This window comes from Mustela nigripes, chromosome 7 (assembly GCF_022355385.1).
Source record: "Mustela nigripes isolate SB6536 chromosome 7, MUSNIG.SB6536, whole genome shotgun sequence".
In the NCBI taxonomy this organism is placed as follows: Eukaryota; Metazoa; Chordata; class Mammalia; order Carnivora; family Mustelidae; genus Mustela; species Mustela nigripes.
This window is the reverse complement of record NC_081563.1, coordinates 124,084,011-124,096,207: the sequence shown is the minus strand read 5'-3', so window position 1 is coordinate 124,096,207 and position 12,197 is coordinate 124,084,011. Positions and strand designations below refer to the sequence as shown.

At 50.5% G+C, this 12,197-nt stretch overlaps 1 protein-coding gene and 1 long non-coding RNA gene across 13 annotated transcripts in view; both read left to right on the top strand.

The window, feature by feature from the left end:
• PTPRT (protein tyrosine phosphatase receptor type T) overlaps positions 1–12,197 on the top strand; it is a 1,054,416-nt gene that overhangs the window by 37,329 nt on the left and 1,004,890 nt on the right. The window lies entirely within an intron of this gene.
• LOC132021936 (uncharacterized) overlaps positions 6,250–12,197 on the top strand; it is a 59,512-nt gene continuing 53,564 nt past the window's right edge. The window contains exon 1 of the long non-coding RNA XR_009405472.1: positions 6,250–6,470. This is a non-coding gene — a long non-coding RNA (uncharacterized LOC132021936). The remainder of the gene's footprint in view (positions 6,471–12,197) is intronic.

Sequence of the window (12,197 nt, the reverse complement as noted above, 5' to 3'; positions counted from 1 at the left end):
CCTGCCCAGAATCTCTTTCCAGGGTGCCTCCCGGGATTGGCTAACTGTGGCTCTTCTGGTCCCAGAATCATTCTACACACTCACAGATGATCTCCTTGCACATCTAGTTTTTCCATTGAGGAGGTACTAGAGATGGTTGATATTCAGGACATAATTCCCAGAGTGTTCCTGCCTTGCTAAATTTCAGTTTGTATGTCTTTCGTCAAATATTTGGCTTAGCCGGGGCTGGTTGGCATATTGTGTTAGCTCAAAGTGATTTATTGTCTCAGTGTTGTCCATTCACTACAGAGAGGTAATATTTAGTGTGTCAGTGGGGATTATGTTGTAATCTCAAGAAAAATATAGGAAGTTGGGGAGAGAAAAAATATTCAGGGAGAAGAACCAAGCGGTTATTAAAATAGGCTTTTCTAATATATGTTCATTCGTTGAGAGTTACATCCACAACTTCATTTCTCATCAAAAAGTCTCAAAGAGCCAATTTCCAGTAGTTCTTATCCCTCCTTGCAGCTGAATATTTGGGGATATTTTAAAGTGATATCATAAAATAGATGGAAAATGAAGTCCTATAAATGATCTTTAATCAACAGGCTCTGTTGCTTTATGAAATAGAAAACAGTGAACAAAAGACTATGATTTTAATTCAAGGAATGAGAGCTATTTATTTTAAGTATTTCTGCAGAATGGCAGAAGTAATTTATTCAGTTATAATTAGACACATTGTAAAATGGACGATTGTGAAGACAGTGATTCTTGCTGGCTTCTGTGAGTTGGGGAAGGCGTTTCTGTATGATTCTCTGCTATCTGGCCACAGATCCTGGTGCCAGAAATTAATCTGTGAACAAGGGCGGAACTAGAGAAAAATGGAAGCTGAAACTGTTCACGTTCCTTTTTCATCCTGAAAATGGGTTTTCCTTCTTTCTGTCTTGATAAGAAACTCCTGCAGCAAGTACTTAAATTGCGGAAATACCTGGGTGTGAGGTGAGGTAACCTGGTTTAGCAGTAGGTAATGGAAAAAGAGTTTGAAGTATTCAATCAAGGGGGAAATTACATGTACACTTATAGTGAACTGTGGCAACTTAAAAAAAAACTGATGTTATTTGGGGCTGCATTAATAGAAGTATAGGAAACAGACCATTGGAGGTGACTGACAGATGGAAATTCTTGTTTTCTTTCAACAAGTGTTTATAGAGGGCTTCTGATGTGTCAGGGCTAGGGAGACATTGGTGAGCAACACAGATATGTCTCCTGGGAGGTCAGAGACTTTGGAAGGAGGTAGATAAATGGACAGATAATTATGAAACAGGAAGAAAATGGAGGGGAAATCCAGCATTGCATGTAGAAGCAGGGGGCTAGGGATAAGGCAGAGGAAATAGTCTTTGCATTGGCTCAGAGGTGAACCAGCATGGCGCTTTGGGGGACAAAATGCTAAATGTGGTTGGAGCATAGAGTCGGACGGTGCTATAGAGTAAGGGGTGAAGCCAGAGAGGTGACCAGGCAGCTCTTACAGAGAAATATAGACCATGGGGGTGAGTTATGGCTGTATCGTCATGGTAGTGGGAGCCATTCATGAGTCCTAGGCAGTGACATGCTGTGACCAGCTTTGCCTTTTAAGGCATCACTTTCACTTCCAGGCCAGTAAAAGGGGTGGAGAAGACAAGGTGTCAGACAGGAGATGAGTGAGGCAACATCTTTGAGAGATAGTGGTGGCCTCGACTATGGTCATGGCAGTGAGGATGGAGGGTATTGGGTGGATGGACCAGAGAACCAGTTAGGAGGGAGAATCAACAGGCAGGTGATTAACTGGATATTTGAGGAGAGAAAGTCAAAGTTGATGCCCAGCTGGGAAAGAGTTAGGATCCATCATCCCATGCAGAGTGTTTGGTTTTGTGGGGACAAGATCACAAGGTCAGATACATGTGCATGCAGAGGACGAGTGCCCGTGGGGTTCTGCAGTGGGAGTATCCGGTAAACAGTGGAGTTTTTGAGTCTGGAGTTTGGAGAGAAGCTGGAATTTTAGATCTTGGAGCCATTGGTGCACAGATGGTCACTGACTCCTGGGAGTGATGGATACCTATGCAGTGGGAAGAGCCAAGGGTTTAATACCAGTGTTGGTTGCATGGAAGGTATGGTACGCCATCTTGGATCCTTGCTCTGTGTAGCTCTGGATGGCAGAACCAGAGTCCAAAAGTTCCAGTAGGCAGTTGATCTCTTGGTAGTAGGTGGAACTTTTCTCATGGATACAAATGCCCAGAAATTTGTGGGCTCCTTGAAAGGTGGTGAGTTTTCTGTTACCCGATGTATTCATGGAGAGCCCCATGACCATTTGCCTGGGATCGTATGGAAGGCATTCAAGCATTAGATGGGGTGGTTGCCAAGGTGATTTCTAGATATCACCCTGGTCTAATTGCTACAATTAATGAAATTGCCCTTATGGATTGAGCTGCCTATGTCATGATTCATATGTTCAGTTTGGTGTCTATGTGCCTCCTTTTATGACATTTCTTTCCAAGTCTGCATGGATTCCATGTCTTCACATCTGCCATTCTCTTTCCTGGAACCGCAGTTGGGGCCCTACATTGAGCCCGACACCTGAACAAACTCAGCTCATTTTCTTGCATCCCTTTTATTAAGTGGCTAGATGCTGCTGGGAAAATTTCTCAAACCTTAAAAATGTGGTCTCCATAAATGTATGGTACCCAGCTTCATCTGGCCTGCAGATTGGCTCTTTTACTATTCCCTGGGCCTGGTCAACATTTCTCCAGTCTCCTGCACACTGCCACTGTTTCCATGTCTGGTGGGGTCTCTCCTCACAGAAAACATCAGGCAGCAGATGCAAGTCCTCTCTCTCTTCTGCTGCTGGCTGGGTGGACTGCTGGCCCCTGAAACCTAGAGCAAGATGCCCTCCCTGTTCTACAAGGCTTCCTTCCTGGCCCTGAGAACTGGGATTTCAGAAGTCTTTCCACCATTCCCAAACTGATAGGACCAGCTCACTGTGACTAAGTGTTTAGAACAAACAGTGTTGTTTATGCTACACCTGTTTTCTTTCCGAGAGCCTGAAATTTTGGAATGTACTGGGCAGGGGTGCCTGCATGAACAGCCCCCAGAAAAAACCCCGGGCACTGAGTCTCTAATGAACCCCCCTCTTAGACAACAACTTTATACATGTTGTCACAACTCATCGTTGGAGGAATTAAGTGCCTCTTGTGTGACTGTGACTCCGCTGGGAGAGGACTCTGGGGACCTCGCATGTGGTTTCCTCCAGACTTCACCCCATGTGTCTTTTCTTTTTACCGACTTGCTCCATCACAGCTGTGGGTGGGACTCTATGCTGAGTCCTGTGTGTCCCTCAGCAAACCACTGAACCTAGGGTTGGTCTTGGGGACCCCCAAGACACCTTCCCATTGGCATGTATATATGTTCACGTAATTCATTTTAGCAAATGAAGAAGCACAGACCCCAGGTTTTCTCCCAGCCTTTGTCCCACTGTATTCAGTGCTATTGATCATTTGGTCTTCCTCCACTGACTTGTTTGGCGGTGGGGTTCTGGTAATGGCTTTCCAGCCTTCTCTGTGGGCTTGTTCTCTTGGTTGGAGTTGACTGGGGCTCTGACCTGTAGGTGGTTCTTGCTGGGCTGAGATGGGGAGATTGCATGGGGAATCTTTGCAAGCCGAAGTGCCCAGTTCCTGCCTTGGGCAGCAGAGCAGAATGTCTGGGGGAGAGAAGCCTGCATACAGCTTCCCAAGGAGTCTGGATCAGATTTTGCCTTCATTGGAGAGTTGTCACCCTATGTGATAACAGCCACACCCATTCCATTTATGTGACAGGACCCCCCTAATCAGTATCTGTGGTCAGAACTCCTCTTCTAAGATTGGAACCCAAACCAGAATGGTTCTTGCCTGCTTTTCTCGGTTCCTGTCATTGCTGGCTTAGTTCAGGCTGACATCCCTCGGACCTCACCCACCCCCCACTCCCCTATACTCTGACCTCCCTCAGGGGCCATGGTGACCTTTTTCACAAGTGTAACCCCATCACCCCACCCTGCATAAAACTTGCGAGCATCTTGGCACTCTCACGCCAAGCCTGGCATTTAGTGGGTGCTTGGTGAGTTTTGTTGAATGAATGAGTGAATGCATGAATGTGTAAGTGTTAGATTTTATTCAAGTGCCGAGTTAGCAACCCCGTGAGCCCTTTAGGCAGATAAAGAGCCAGGGCTGAGATTTAGAGCCAGTGAGCTGTTGAATTTATATTAGATCAATTTGCTGAAGACTGTGGAAGAGTCCAAAAGAGGAGGGAGAGGAACCGCAGAAATGGGCAGCACTTGCCTTTGTCTGAGAGCCTTAGGAAGAGAAGATGGAGGGGACTGTTGAAGATAACCCACGGTGAGGGCGAGGGGAGGCTTCTGCTCCCAGCTGGTGCCCCTTGCTTGCTCCCCGAGACCGCCTCCTTACCGGGAGAGGAGGAGCTCTTGCTAAGGCGCCCCCCCACCCCGAAAGTGTGATTCTCCCTGGTTTGAATCCAGCTCTTCCGCAGGCAGACTGTGTGCTTCTGGACAAGTTCCCTGTGCCTCAGTTCACTTACTTGTAACGTGCAGCTCCCAGTGCCTATCTCTAGTGGTATTCATGGGAGTCACTGAGGAAGCGTCTGTAAAGCTGGCCCGTGGTGATCAGAAAAGCTCGGCGCCTGGGGCGCCTGGGTGGCTCAGTGGGTTAAGCCACTGCCTTCAGCTCAGGTCATGATCTCAGGGTCCTGGGATGGAGCCCCGCAGTGGGCTCTCGGCTCGGCAGGGAGCCTGCTTCCTCCTCTCTCTCTACCTGCCTCTCTGCCTGCTTGTGATCTATCTCTGTCAAATAAATAAATAAATAAATAATCTTTTAAAAAAAAAAAAAGCTCGGCGCAGTCTTCTCTTGGTGGTGTGGTGGCGGCAGCACCTGTAGCATCGGTGACCGTGATCAGCCCTTAAGGCTCCATCGCATAGACGCTGTTCTGCCGCATAGAATCGCTGCTTCCCCAGGCCCTCGTGTGCGGTCCTGCACCCCGCGGGGACTCCGTGGACGCCACTGAGGGGATATTTGTGGTCCGAATGCTAGCGATTGAATGTAGGTGGATCGAATGGCAGGATCTGCCGTATGGTGGACAGTTAACAAGTCGTAGCTATTGCTCTGGTTATATACTTGGAAACACCAAAGTGGTTGTGGTGGGGAGTGTGTTTCCTTTTCTAGAGAGCAGGCAGCCTGGTTTCTTCAGGCCGGTAACGGAGCGCCCTGTATTCACGCACCTGTCTTTCATCATGGAGGGCTCTTTCCCCAGCAAGGACTCCTGGGGACTCACTCTCCTTTGGGAAGAAGGGGCCTTTGGTCCAAGGCGTGGAGGGCACAGAGAACACATAGTTCTGCCCTCTTTAAAATTTCACATCCCTGGCTGACCAGGGTGCAGCCCTGTGCCCCGGGGCCACACTTGTTCTGTTTCCCTTGAATGCCAGCTTATAGCCGTGGCCTTCTCTCCAGCCTCCTGCCCACACGGATTGTTTTTATTTGAGTAATCAAGTCCCTTTAGAACTTGGGGCCTAATTCACTGTTTGAAGGTCTTCTCCACGCAGCACTGGGCTCTCCCAGGTGCCTGGGGCCTAGGCACAAAGTTGTTTCATTTGCAGTCTCTCAGCGGTCCTCCTTACGTTGCTTCTGCCTCCCCTGTTGGCCAAGGAAGGAGGGAATGGCGCGCGGCACTGAAATAACCTGCTCTGAGAGCTCAGGTTAAGCTGGAGTCCCCTGCACCCTGTGGTGCGTGCCCTTTCTTCTGCACCTTGGTCGCCTTCAGGAAAGCCCCTCAGAGGCCTGCCGCATCTGGATCGAGGCTATCCCGGGTGCTCGTCGTGGGATGACTTGGAGTGGTTCTGTTGACGTTGGAGATCTTTCCAGTGGCTGCTTTCTGTGGATCTTATTTTAGGAAACTATTCTAGGAATGAAGTCAGTGTGAGTGAGAGCAGTTCTAAATTGCAAAGCCTTACATAAATATCATTTAAGTTTGATGAGCTTATAAACAGTGGGTGTGGCCAGTTCTCCCCCTTACCTGCACCTGTGTCTTTGCCTTGTGACCTGAGGGCTCCTTCTGTGGAGAGGTAGTCTCTGTTCCTTCACCCTTGGAATCTGAACTTAGTCCTCTGACTCCTTTTGACCCGTGGGACAGTAGTAAATGTGTCACTACGCCAGGGTTTGAAAAGAACGTGTGCACAACTCGTGCACTGGGGTGCGTTCTCTTCTGCCCCCGGGATCAGCCTCTGTATGGGGAAGCCCATGTTGACCTGGTGGGGGATGACACATTCAGGACCCCGATTCCCCATCGCCTCAGCTAGTAACTAACCCACCCTAGAAGCAGAGCCCCTGAGCAGCTGCTAGTCACCCACTAGCCGAGATGGTTAGAAGAACCACCGACCTCAGCCTAGGTCAATGTTCTGACCCATAGTATCATGAGAGGTAAGTAAATGGTGCTTGTTCAAAGCCACTAAGTTTTAGGGGTTGTCTTTTTTTTTTTTTTTTTAAGATTTTATTTATTTATTTGAGAGAGAGAGAAAGAGCACAAGCAGGGGGAGCAATCGGATGCGGGACTTGATCCCAGGACTCCAGGATCATGACCTGAGCCGAAGACAGACGCTTAACCATTTGAGCCACTCAGGTACCGTAGGGGTTGTCTGTGCACAGGGAAAGCTGACTGATAGAGCTGAATTAATGGCCAGTGATTTTTTAAAGAAAATGATTAACCAAAAGGATTTAAGAAAAAATTACAGATGGATTTGCTATAGGATTTCTTTCTCTTTTTTTAAGATTTTATTTATTTATTTGACAGACATAGATCACAAGTAGACAGAGAGGCAGGCAGTCAGAGAGGAAGGGAAGCAGGCTCTCCACTGAGCAGAGAGCCCCATGTGGGACTCGATCCCAGGACCCTGAGATCATGATCCCAGCCGAAGGCAGAGGGTTAACCCACTGAGCCACCCAGGCGCCCCGCTACAGGATTTCTTAAAAGTTAGCTGTGTGTCAGTAGCTGGGGAATATCATGCACTTTATCAGACTAGTATTTGTGCTAAAATTTTCCAGAACACCTGTGGCTTAGGAGTATGAATTTCCCAGTTTGAAGCAAATCTTTGCCCTGGGTGCGAGTCTGAATATATGGCCTCACCAGACACCAGGATTAGTGGTGTCTAAGAATTCATGATCCACGAAGAAATTTAGCCAGAAATGTTATCCTGAGCACAGCTCTGGCAGTTGGGAGTAATTGACTGAAAACTATAAACTGCTTGGATTCTGCATTGTAAAAGATAATTTCACACACGGCGGTTCTGTAAGGGTATTAAGCCTCAAGAAAGTAAACTGGATTAAGAAGACCCAGCGAATATGAAACGCTGAATGGGGGCATTAATATCCCAAAGTGTGGATGAAATTGAGGACCAACAGACCCAAAGGGAAGCAGATGAAATGAAACAGGATGAGTTCCAATGTAGCTTTGATGTTCTACAACCGGAAGGTTTCATCCCGTGGTATGGATAAACACACATTCCCACCTGGAGAAGATTTGCTGATTCTCGTCCACTCACAAGTAGTTCCACTTCTAGAATTCCACCTGACGCATCACGGTGTGTGTCTGTGTGAGTGTTCACGTGCGGGGAAGGTACGTACTGGATGTTGGTTGCCGCTTTCTTCCTGCTTGTGGAAGACTGGACAGAAAGGCAGATGTCCATAATCTGGACAGAAAGAGTAAGATGCCTGAGCATTAGCCCGGAGCAGTATCCAAGATGTATCAGTTGAAAAAAGCAAGGCATAGAACTTTGTCTAGGCGCTTATCAGTTCTATAACGAAGGATACACACAACACCCACATTTGTACACACAACACCCACATTTGTATAAACATGGGCTTATGCATAGATTACAGCAGAAGGAAACACAAGAAAGTGCTACTGTGTTCCCAGGGGAGGGAACAGGGTTGCTGCTGGTCGGGGAGGAGGGAGATTTTATTGTTTACGTTTGCTGTACATTTCACTATATTTCTGGACTACCTTTATAGAAATCTCCCAAACCCCCTAAATGTTGCTTCTGTTCTATGTTAAGTGCTTTAAGTCTTTTGTGTCCTCATCTTGCCAGGAGCCCACCGCACTCTGTGTCCTAGAAAAGGTGGAGGACAAGGAGGAAGCCCCCCTCTGGCAGAGGAGCTGTCAACACCCCCTTTGGCATGTTTTCTGGGTTCTCGCCCTGGCCTGGCTGTTTTCTAACTTGGGTCACCCTGAATTTGCCAGCTTTGGTTTCCTCCTTAGTGAGTGGGCAGAGGAGGAACTTCCAATGCCCTGAGGGGAATGGGGTCAGATACAGCACGTGGCTCCTTGCTGGTTTGGTTCCAGGGTTTCTTGGGTGTCATCTCCTGTCACCACTTGGAAGCAGACAGGTGGCCAGCTGTGGAAGAGATCCTTATGGTGGGGACAAGCTCCCAGGACAGGGGGTGAGCCCCCATGAGGTGGGGAATGGGTTCAGGGGGCAAGGGCAGGCTCTCTGGGGTGGGGAATGAGCCCCACATGGTAGGGTGAGCTTCACGTGGTGGGAGGGTGCTCCCAGGGGTTGGAGATGTGTCCTATGTGGCAGGGGATGCTCCACGGGGGCAGGGGTGTGCCCCATAAGATGGGGAATGAGCCACATGGGGCAGGAGTTTGCTCCAAGTGGCGGGAATGAGCCCCGCATGGTGGGGGGGTGAGCCCTACGGTGTGGGGAAGGGGTCCGCGGAGCAGTGGGGGCGTGTTCCATGGGGTGGGGAAATGAGCCCCACATGGCAGGGCCGAGCTCCACCAAGTGGGGAATGAGCCCCAGTAGCAGAGGTGTGCCCCACGTGGCAGGGATCAGCTCCACCTGGGACGAGTGAGCCCCACGTGGCGGGGAGGAGCTCCACCTGGCGGGGCGTGCTCCAAAGGGTGGGGGTGGGCCCCGAGTGGCAGGGGCATACTCTATGGGGTAGAGGATGAGCTCTATGGCGGGGGGCAGGGGCGTGCCGCCATGAGGTGGGGAATGAGCTGCACTTGGCAGGGGTTTGTTCCCGTGGCTGCAATAAGCCCCACGTGGTAGGGGCATGCGGTGCGGGCATGTCGCATGGGGTGGGGAATGAACCCCACGTGGCGGAGGTGAGGCCCATCTGGTGGTGGTATGCACACCTGCGTGCCAGACGCTGGCTCCCAGCTCATTCAGGGTCCCTGGAAGGAAGGGGCTGGGAGGGCCTCGGGGGAGCGCCGTGGGTCCCTGCAAGCCAGCGCGGTGGGATAATGCGGGATGGAGGATGCACGAGGGCAGAGTATGAGTTCCACGGTGGCAGTGGTTCGGGGGTGGCTGGGTTCCCCGGAGTCCATCGCCTCTCCTGCCTGGAGAGAATGCTCCCGACTGTCCCACATTGGCTCTTGACTGGGGTAAGGATTTCTTGGGGGTGGAAAGGGTGTGGGAGTTGGCGACGAACGCTGGCTGGCCGCCCCGGAGTCCGGGTAGGTGTCCGCCGTGCTTGCGGGGTGGGAGGGGGCAGGGGTTCATCCAGCCGCATGGGCTTCCCAGAGAACCGAGTCTGTGCCCAGATAGGGGGGCGGATTTCCCGCAGCCACGGAGGGAGGAACCTGGGGAGCCAGTGTGGGGCCTCAGCACGTCTGTTTTGCAGGACGGTGGCCCTGCGTTCACCGGTTGTGACTTGGTCTCGGGTTGGCATAACCGCCCCAGAGCGGGGTTGATGGTAAGGTGGGCTGCCAGGGTGTGTGAGGGTGCCCTGGGGAACAGAGGGTGGTCGAGCCGCTTGGGCACGGAAGGGAAGGAGGGTCCACTGTGATTGAGCTCAAGAGGACACTGTTAGTGCCCAAGTCACAGCTCAGCGGGCTTTGTGTCCGGGACAGAGACCCGGGGTGGTCGGACCGGGCAGCACGTTTCAGGCTGAGCTCTTACTGATCTAAATGACCTCAGCAGTCCTCACCTGAGCTCAGTACAAGGGCCCACTTCCGTCCTCATGGTGGACTTGTGGGGTAGAGGCTATTGTCCCCTACAAATGAGGAAACTGAGGCTCAAAGAGACCCACTGACTCCCCCAGCACCGTGTGGCTCCTTTGGGGAAAGGAGGAACTCAAGCCGGCTGGACTCATGTGTGCTTTGTCGGTCGGTGTGTTCCAGGCTAAACAGGGCGGCCAGTTCTGACCTCGAGGGTTTTTGTTTTGGTTTGCATTTGTGAGTGTTGCCCTTGGGATGGGAGAAGCTTGCACCAGGCCCTGGATGTCAGAGGCTCTTCTGGATTCTCGAATCTTGTATGTGTTACCGGGTTGTCCACATGTCTAAGACAGTCTCCACAAGAGCTGTTTCCAGGCGCCCCGACTCAGCACCTGCTGGGTGGTCCACTGCTCTCCGAACCCCACGCTCAAGGCCTTAGTGAATCCTCCTCACAACTGATGAAGAGAAATAACCCCAGGTCTCCCAGCAGGTGAGGACTTGAATCCAGACAGCCTGACCCTCCATAAGCCATGCATTTTCTCATGAACTGGAGAAGGCTTCCTGCCTGCAGACCTGTCCCATGTCTCGGCCTTCCCTGTGTTGTGGGGCCGAGAGGCTCTTTAGTGCAGCCTGAAGCTAATATTCCGGACCTACTTGGGGAAGGCATGGTGCACTTGGAACTCAGCATATACGTGTGTGTGTGTGTGTGTGTGTGTGTGTGTGTGTGTGTTTGAAGGGACAGCCACGGGTGCCTGACGCCGGGCAGAGCTGCATCTCTGCAAAGGCATCTACTGAGATGCCCCAGGTGTGGGGAAGAGGTGTCCGATGACCTTCTGTCCTGAGTCCACACTTTCCTCTCCTTTGAGGAGACTAGCAGGGGGTTCAGCTAGCATTCCACAGTCTGCATCTGCCTTTACCCTCTCACTTCTTGTTCTTTTGAGCTCTGTTAGAGGTCAGTCAACTTTTTCGTTAAATGTTAAGATAGTACATAGTATAGCCTCTATCACAGTCAGTTCCTGCTATTGTAATCCAAATGAGTCCTAGTCAATATGGAAATGAATGTGTGTGGCTGTGCTCTGATAAAACTTCATTTATTTAAAAAAAAAAAAAAAAAAGGCAGAGGGCTTAGCTTGCTGACTCCTGGAGAAAGAAGACTGGGCCCTGGGGGGTCAAGAGACCCTTGGTGTCCCAGTCCCTGCACTGCCCCTCATGTTCCCCTTGACACGCTGCTTCAACTTCCTGAGCCTCAGTTTTCTTTTCTTCAGAGGAAGTTGGATTAGATCTTAAACGGGGGTGGTCAGGAGAGGATTTGGGGTGGGCAATGTGGCGATCCTGTGTGGTGGGTCTGACCAGAAGGCCAGAGAAAAGGAGTGGAAGCGTATGGTTAGCTTAGTTGGCTTCGATTCTAGGACTTCATGTCTGTTCTCACACCAAACACTAGAGTGAGCTGAGCAGAAGATGTCCGGGTGTAGCAGAAAAATCTGCTGTGGGCTGCTGAGGAAGACCATGGGGACAGGCCTTCAAATAAACTCAGGAGACACTGGGGGCCGAATAAAATCTGCAGCGAGAGGGAATATGTAACGTATGCTGCCTCGTGAATTTTAATTCTGGAGATCAGTTTTATTAGATAGAACACGATGAGATGGAGCGTGGACTGGCTGAGGCCCAGGGACTCAATGGGCTGGGGTGTCGCAGAGTCGTGTGTGTGTGTGTGTGTGTGTGTGTGTGTGTGTGTAGTACAGGGAGGGACGCGTGGGTCTGTTCACATCTTCGTTCATGCCTGGATCCCGAGGATAAGCAGCATGGTAACGGAATCCGGGCCTGCTCATAATTCAGGCCATTTGGTAGTCCCAGGAATCCTGGATGTTTCCTGAGAAGGCCCCGTATCAGGAAAAAGGAGGGAAACACAAATTGTTTTTCAGCTGTTACTTTCCTGCATCTCCTATACCCCAGGCCCTCTGCTAGGCACTAGGGACACAGTACTGAAGAAGGCAAAGTCTTTGCTTTTTTTTTTTTTTTTAATTTCTTTTATAAACATATAATATATTTTTATCCCCAGGGATACGGGTCTGTGAATCGCCAGGTTTACATACTTCACAGCACTCACCATAGCACATACCCTCCCCAGTGTCCATAACCCCACCCCCCTTCTCCCATCCCCCTCCCCCCAGCAACCCTCAGTTTGTTTTGTGAGATTGAGAGTCACTTAT